We start from the raw sequence: 8,662 nt of genomic DNA on the forward strand, positions 1-8,662 counted from the left end.
TCTATCACCCAGGCTGGAGTGCAGTGGAGCGATCTCGGCTCACTGCAAACTCTGCCTCCCGAGTTCACGCCATTCTCCTGCCTCAGCCTCCCGAGTAGCTGGGACTACAGGCGCCCACCGCCGCGCCCGGCTAATTTTTTGTATTTTTAGTAGAGACGAGGTTTCACCGTGTTAGCCAGGATGGTCTCGATTTCGTGACCTTGTGATCCACCCGCCTCGGCCTCCCAAAGTGCTGGGATTACAGGCTTGAGCCACCGCGCCCAGCCAATTATTATCCTTTTCTTTGAGTGCCATTAAAGTTTGAAACAAGGTGGGGAAGCACTGTTCTAAGCAATTAGCTGGGAACAAGGAGAACATGAATAATATAATTAGGCAAACACAGTCATTTGGTTTAGGGAAGAGTATCACAGATTTCAGCAGAGAATGAATGAGGAAGCGGATTAGATTTTTTTCTGACTCTAAATCACTTCAATTCTATTTTCATATTAGACTTTATATCATTAATATGATATGTATATTAGTATCAAACTTCTGCAACTTTTACTTGTTAATACTCCTCTACATATACCCAGATAAGTTCCAGGAGGAATAAAGGCTTGAGAAATAGTCATAAAATAAGCAAAAGAAAAATTAGAGGAAAACATTTGATACAGGTCTAAGCACAGAGATCAAGAAATGATAAAGAAAAATGTTATGTGTTTGGTTGTATTAAAAGTTGTCTCCCATTCTGTAGGTTGTCTGTTCATACTGACAATAGTTTCTTTTGCTGTTCAGAAGCTCTTAGTTTAATTAGATCCCATTTGTCAATTTTCTCTTTTGTTGCAATTGCTTTTGACATTTTCGTCATGAAATCTTTGCTCTTGCCTGTGTCCTGAATGACATTGCCTAGATTTTCTACTAGGGTTTTTATAGTTTTGGGTTTTACATTTAAGTCTTTAATCCATCTTGACTTAATTTTTGTATAAGGCATAAGGAAGAGATCCAGTTTCAATTTTCCGCATATGGCTAGCCAGTTTCCCCAGCACCATTTATTAAATAGAGAATCCTTTCTCCATTGCTTGTTTTTGTCAGGTTTGTCAACAATATTTTTACCTAATGCTGAATAATGATTGAAATTTTATTTTATTTTATTTTATTATTTTTTTGAGATGGAGTCTCGTTCCGTGGCCCAGGCTGGAGTGCAGTGGCACAATCTCAGCTCACTGCAAGCTCCGCCTCCCGGGTTCATGCCATTCTCCTGCCTCAGCCTTCTAAGTAGCTGGGACTACTGGTGCCCGCCACCACCCCTGACTAATTTTTTGTGTTTGTAGTAGAGACAGGGTTTCACCATGTTAGCCAGGATGGTCTCGATCTCCTGACCTCATGATCTACCCACCTCGGCCTCCCAAAGTGCTAGGATTACAGGCTTGAGCCACTGCGCCTGGCCGATTGCAAAAATATTCTTTAAAAATATTCTAACATAGAAAGACCAATATCTCAACAAAAAAGTAGTCAAATGACATCAGGAGATGATCCACAAATGAACAACTGCAAATGGCCAATAAATATATGAAATATTCAGCCACAGAAATAAAGGCAAATTAATGAACAATTGAGAAGGAAACTGGATAAATTTGACTTCAGTTTAGGGAAAATAGGCCCTTTGCATAACGGTTGGTTGTTGCGTAACGTGATGAGCATTTCTGAAGGTCAATTTGGCAATATGTAACACAAAAATATTTTAATGTTTATGCCCTTTGACCTTATGTTTTAATTTTTAGGAGTCTATTCTGAAGAAATTACCAGAGATAACATGAAGATAAATGAAAATGATGTTCATCACAACTTTATTTATATTGTGACTAAAAATTAGAAGCAACTAAATCTACAGATGTGGTAATAAGTAAATAACAGATTATCATAAGGAATTCTGGAAAATCATCAAAATAGTGCCTTTGAGGATTATTTAAGATGTGGAAAATAGTGTCTATGAACTGCTTAAGTTACATATACATTATATCATTCACACACACACACACATATATATATATATATATATTTTTTTTTAATAGAGACAAGGTCTCATTTGGTCACCCAGGCTGGAGTACAGTGGCTCCATCATAGCTCACTGTAGCCTCAAATTCCAGAGCTCAAACAGCCTCCCAAGTAGCTAGGACTACAGGCATGCCCACCATGCCAAGCTAATTAAATTTTTTTTTTTTTGTAGAGACAGGGTCTCACCGTATTGCTTAGGATGGTCTGAATTCCTGGCCTCAAGCTACCCTCCCACCTCAGCCTCCCAAAGCATTGAGATTTCAGGTGTAAGCCACTGCACCTGGCCTCAAATATATTTCATATAAGACACTGTCAGTTGTAAGAGGCACCACTATTTTCTCTGGACCTTAAGAAAGAAAACAACAACAAAAATGACATTCAAGGTGTAGATTGTAATAGAAGACCCTAGCATAAAGTTAGGGTCAGGGTAAATGAGAAGTAGACCTGTCTCTAGATGGGAACCATAAAGAAACCAAACCAGTCCTTGTTCAGATTGTGGTTTCAACTCCTACTACCAGCATCATCTAAAAAGCTTAAGCAAAAAGAAAATTTAAAGTGCTCACAGGAGCAAGCTGTGGTTGCACCATCCACCACATTCCAGCCTGGGTGACAGAGAGAGAACTTGTCTCAAAAAAAAAAAAAAAAAAAAGAGTAGGTTTTGGGTATATTAAGTTTGAGATATCTGTTAGACATCCAAGAGGAGATGTAGAGCAGAAAGTCGTTGCTCAAGGGATGAGACAAGGATAGAGTTATACACTTGGTAATCACTGTATACAGATGGAACTTAAAGCCACATAACTGGATGAGATCAACCAATGAAATGAGTGCAGACAAGGCAGAGGAGAGTATTGGGTATTTCAACATTTCAAGATGGAGGAAGGAGCAGGAGCCAGCAAATGAGACTAAGTTGAAGGAGCTAATGAGGTAGGAAGATAAAGAAGTGTTTTCAGAGGGAAATAGTGTTCAATGGTGTTGAAAACTTCTGAGGCATCAGGAAAGATGGTTTCAGTAGGTAGCTAGTAGGTATGAGCAGGACAGGAGAGGGTTCTCCCCGCCACATACGCCAGGAGTGTTGGGTGACCATTAGGTGATGGTCAGGTGGTTGTTAACTATTTCTCAAAGGAATAATTGCTAAAGTAATAAGTAATAACTGCCAGGAAAAGGCAGTTTTCTGATAGATAGAAAACACCTGAGGCCGGGCGCAATAGATAGAAAACACCTGAGGCCAGGCACGGTGGCTCACGCCTAAAATCCCAGCACTTTGAGAAGCCAAGGTGGGCGGATCACCTGAGGTCAGGAGTTTGAGACCAGCCTGGCCAATATGGTGAAACCCCATCTCCACTAAGAAATAAAAAATTAGCTGGGCATGATGGCACACGTCTGTAATCTCAGCTACTTGGGAGGCTGAGGCAGGAGAATCACTTGAATCCGGGAGGTGGAGGTTGCAGTGAGCTGAGATAGTACCACTGCACTCCAGCCTGGAAAACAAAATGAGACTCCGTCTCAAAAAAAAAAAAGGCAAAAAGCAAAACACCTGAAACTGATCAGCAGCTTCCCACCAAGATCTCAGGAGTGAGGAGAAGTAACACAAGATTCTGGAAGTATGCCAACATTTAAAACCCCCAAGTCAAGAGGTCAAGCTGTGTACTTGGTATCTCAAGTTGCCTGCTTGGCCCTCTTCCAAATGTACTTCCCTTCCTTCATTTCTATCATTTCCTTACTGTTCTAAATCTTTTTAATAAACTTTCACTCCTGCTCTGAAAAAAACAAAAAAACTTAAAAAAAAAAAGATAAAGTGCTCACAGTTCGTAGTTCCCTCCAGGAAGAAGAAACCATCCATCCCCCTGGCAGAAATGAACCTTAACGCAGGTAGGCAGCAATTTTCTTATTTGTAATTCTGACAACAATTTTAAGATATCATTGATTCTGAAATGTATTATTTCTATATTGTTAAAAGGTGAAAAATTGTATGTTTAAAATAATTTGAGTGTATTCTCTACACACAATTGGAAGGAAATGCTCAAAAATTTAGTAATGGAGACCAGTCTGTTGGATTACAAACTTATTTTACAAAATTCACCATGAATATTTATTACACATATTTAAATGTTTACCTTAATTGAGATTCTTATAATTGTCTTTATTCTGTTTATAAAATTTAATCTCCTCTGCTAATATATTTCGAATTACTGCCAACCTTTGGCAATAAATCTCAGACAATGAGAATTTTTATAACTTCAGCACTTCGGAAAAGGGCTATGTTTATTTTGCCTGGCATGAGTTGTTATTGTTAGCAGGTATAGGAAAGGACTTCTGAAACACACCCAATCCTTCCATTGAGCGACAGGGTGGCAGGCGGGGAAGGGAAAACAGGGATAAGTGGTTAGGAGCATTGTCTCTGGAATCAGAACCATGCTTAGATTTCAGCTTTGACACATACTGATGGTGGTGTGGCCTTAGGCAAGTTATTTAAATAGCTTGTTTCGTCATTTTTAAAACAGTAATAATTGTGTTATCAAGAGAACTCAATGAAATAATGTAAAATGACTGCCATGTAATATCACTGTTACTATTTCTAAACTGGTCTGTGAGAGCAACAACTTGATAATATGACTTATTTTTAACATCCCTTTGCTGTTCTCCATTGTGATCCCCCTTAACGATGCTCACACATAAGACTTGTGAAAATGTATTATCTCTTTAGTGCTTCCTTTTGAAATGACATATTCCCTATTCCAGCAAATAGAAAAAAGGGGTGCACTCCTGACAAGCATAATCTTGATGCAAATACAAGACAAAAAGGGAAAATTCACAGGCCAATCTCACTGAGTAGAGAAAATAGCAAAAATCCCAAACAAACCAAATTGGTCAGCAAACCAAATTCAGCAACATAGAGAGAGAATTACACATCACGGCCATGTAATCCAATTACACCTTGGATTTATTCCAGGAATGCAGTTTGACATTAGAAAATCAGGCTGGGCGCGGTGGCTCACACTTGTAATCCTAGCACTTTGGGAAGCCAAGGCAGGCGGATCACCTGAGGTCAGGAGTTCAAGACCAGCCTGGTCAACATGGTGAAACCCCGTCTCTACTAAAAATACAAAAAAATTAGCTAGGTGTGGTGGTGAGTGCCTGTAATCCCAGCTACTCGGGAGGCTGAGGCAAGAGAATCTCTTGAAACCAAGAGGTGAAGGTGGCAGTGAGCTGAGATCATGCAACCTGGGTGACAGAGCAAGACTCCATCTCAAAAAATAAAAAAAAAAAAAAAAAGAAAAAAAAAGAAAAGAAAAAGAAAAAAAGAAACTTAGGATAATTTGTCACATTAACAAATGAAATAAATAATATGATCATCTCAAATAGATATAGTAAAAGCATCTGATAAAATTCAACATTCGTACATCCTTTTGTAAAAAGTAATTCTTAGCAAACCGGTAGTAGAAGGGAACTTCCTAAATCTGATAAAAGATATTTACCAAAAACCCACAGCAAACATCACATTAATGGTGAATTTTCTGGTATATCCCTTTTGAGTGCAGTTTTGAATGCCCAGAAGTTTTGAAGTTTTCCTTTATTTCTGAAACTTGTTGCTTTTCATTAACTGTTTTTGCTCTTTTGAAACTATTGTATCCTTTTCATTTGCTTTGAAATAGTATACCTTGCCTTTCATCTTTGCTAAATGATTCATCTTATTGTTTTCCTCAACTATTGTGTTCATAATGTCTTTCTTTTATGCTCGGTGCTTCTGCTTCAAAAAGGCAAAAATCAAAATGTAACTTTTTTCTCAATGTGAGTAACACTGAGATCCGATACCATGTATGGCAGTGTTGAAGAATTACCATCACTGGAACTAGGGTAGTGTCACTCATTACAGAGGTGTCAATCTGACTGCAATGGACCAGTTTGTGAATTCCAATAGAAGACATTAAATCTTGAAACTGTCTACAATTAGTCCTGTGTTATTAAAATGTTTCTTAATGTCCCTCTAAACATATAAGCCAGTATAATCTTTGTTTAAACATAGGAGTCTTAAAAATTAATTCATGTGGTTGCATCTTGTAACAATATGGCTCGGTTGTATGGCGGACATCCCTGGAAAATAACAGGGAGCAATATAAACAAGAGAGAAGTAGACAGCAAGAGCGATTATTTGTATAAGCCGCCATGTGGGTTGCTGAATCCCATGTGCAGACTCAAAGAACTAGCCATGAGCCTTGTTCATTGGCCACTTACTCTGTTATTTACTTATTATTATGAATTCTACATTGTTTCACATTTAATATTAGCCACATTTTAATTCATAACATTGAAATAAAAGCATATTTTCAAAAATTACATTTATTATATCTAAATAAAGCTCTAATTGCATAAAAATTTATCATTTTCACGTTCTACTGTGCTTTAATAACATGGAAAAATCAAAATTGCTTTTCTTGGTGTCCCCCAAGGACAGCACAATGTACTTAAAACACAACTTAGTTATAAAACAGAACCTTTTCATATATAGATATTGCTTGAAGAAATATTCTCTGTGTAATTAAAATGTTTAGAGAAGCCATACTATTTTCATTGTGTTCAGAAAAAGTTTGTACTATCACTATATTTTGATATAATAAAATATATCATATTCTAGTATTAGATTGGTACAGTGAATTCCTATTTACCTGGAATAATTATTAAAAATGTGTCCTGGTAAATTTAATATTACAGTTACCTAAGAGTTATAACTGAATTAAAAGATAATTTCAAAAAATTCACAGCACTAAAACTATAAGCAGCTTAATTTAATCTTTGATGAGTTAGGAAACAATTCAGAAACTGACAGTGCCTCATTTCATAATGAACCTCACTTATTGTAGGATAAAACTGAAAATTCTAGTTATTTGATTTTTCTGATTAGTTGGATTATGAATAAGCCATGTATTTAGGAAAGGTCATGAAAGCTGTGTCATATATACACTCACGTATTTTCCTATTAATCTTTCTTACCCCTGTTATGGGCATTACAGAAAAGAGAGATTAAAACTTACACCCTCATCCCCATTGGGAAACAGACATGAAAATTATTCCAGTTACTCTAAACCAGAGTGTTTCAAAGAATGATCTGTGGACAACCTGTCTTAGAATTACCTTGAGTATTTGTTAGATATGCAGATTCCTGAACCGTTCACCAGACTTGCTGAATTGCTGTGTCTGGGAAAGACCCCAGGATATTAACGAGCTCTCGAAGTAATTCTGATTTTTAAGTTTGAGACCCACTGCCATACAGTTTCTGGGGATGATTTGAGGTATCAACCTAGGAAGGATCATCAGAGCAGCTCCAAATAATTCTTCCCATGAATGTTGATATAGGAAAAAGAGTGACAAAGATTGAAATGGGTGTGTTACTTCCCACAGAGTAGAACAGGAAATAATATGTTATGCCATCAGGCCAAAGGAATTTTAGAGGCAAAGTTGGAAACAGTTTAGAGCTATTTCATTCATGTTGCTATTATCGATGCTTACTTAATATATGGAGTTTCCAGTATATTTTTCCTTATTGATATGAAGTAACATGAAATTTGCTGACTCCCATTTGATTCATTTGGAAGATGGTTCGATTGCTTTAAAGCCTTGCTTTTACTTCAGATACTGTAGTAAATGTCTCTTCCGGGTCTCTTTCCACTAAATGTCTTGAATTTTTCAGAGCTTTGGTTGTGATACAGTTACATATTTTCATTAACATGAGCCAATTTTACTTGTTCTTGTAACTGTTATCACTGGGAACAGAGTATAAATGGTTTCTATAAGGAACTCTTATTTTTATTTCATTTTATGTTACCATGAAAAGATAAGTGGCTGATGGTTTATTTGGTCTATTTGTTTTCTCTACGAGAGTTGAAACATATAAATTACACTTTAATCATTCCCCCCACCACTATAAAGTGTCAGTCAACAGCATGTATTAAGTATTCTTTACCCTTTGAGGAGTCATGAAAGGAGGCAGACTCTCACTTCCTTTGCAAATCTCTTTATTACTATTGAGAATTCAGTCAGTATCCAAGTCCTGCCAAGTTTTTCCCTATATCTCTACTATCTACATATCCAAAAGTGAGCATGGCTCACTTTTGCTCAGGGGCAGCTTTCGTTAGGCCACAAGCTGGCCATGAAGGTTGGCCTTACTTTCTCTTCCACTTGTCTTCTCCAAAATACCCTCAACAGGCCAGGGACAGTGGCTCACACTTGGTGTAATCCCAGCACTTTGGGAGGCCGAAGCAGGAGGATCGCTTGAGCCGAGAAGTGTGAGACCAGCCTGGGCAACATGGTAAAACTCCGTCTCTCCAAAATAAATAAATAAATAAATAAATTAGCCAGGCATGGTGGCATGGGCCTGAGGTCCCAGCTACTTGGGAGGCTGAGGTGGGAGGATCCCTTGAGCCCAGGAGATGGAGGTTGCTGTGAGCTGTGATCATGCCACTGTACTCCAGCCTGGGTAACAGAGCCAGACCCTGCCTCAAAAAAAAAAAAAAAAAAAAAAAAAGAAAAAGAAAAAGAAAAAGAAACAGGAAAAAAAAAGAAATAATACTCCTCAGGGATGTGGACTGCAGGCCTTTTGTGGCCTCTAGCTTTACTGTGGGCTGTTCTTGGG

This window comes from Pongo abelii, chromosome 10, assembly GCF_028885655.2.
Source record: "Pongo abelii isolate AG06213 chromosome 10, NHGRI_mPonAbe1-v2.0_pri, whole genome shotgun sequence".
NCBI lineage: Eukaryota > Metazoa > Chordata > Mammalia > Primates > Hominidae > Pongo > Pongo abelii.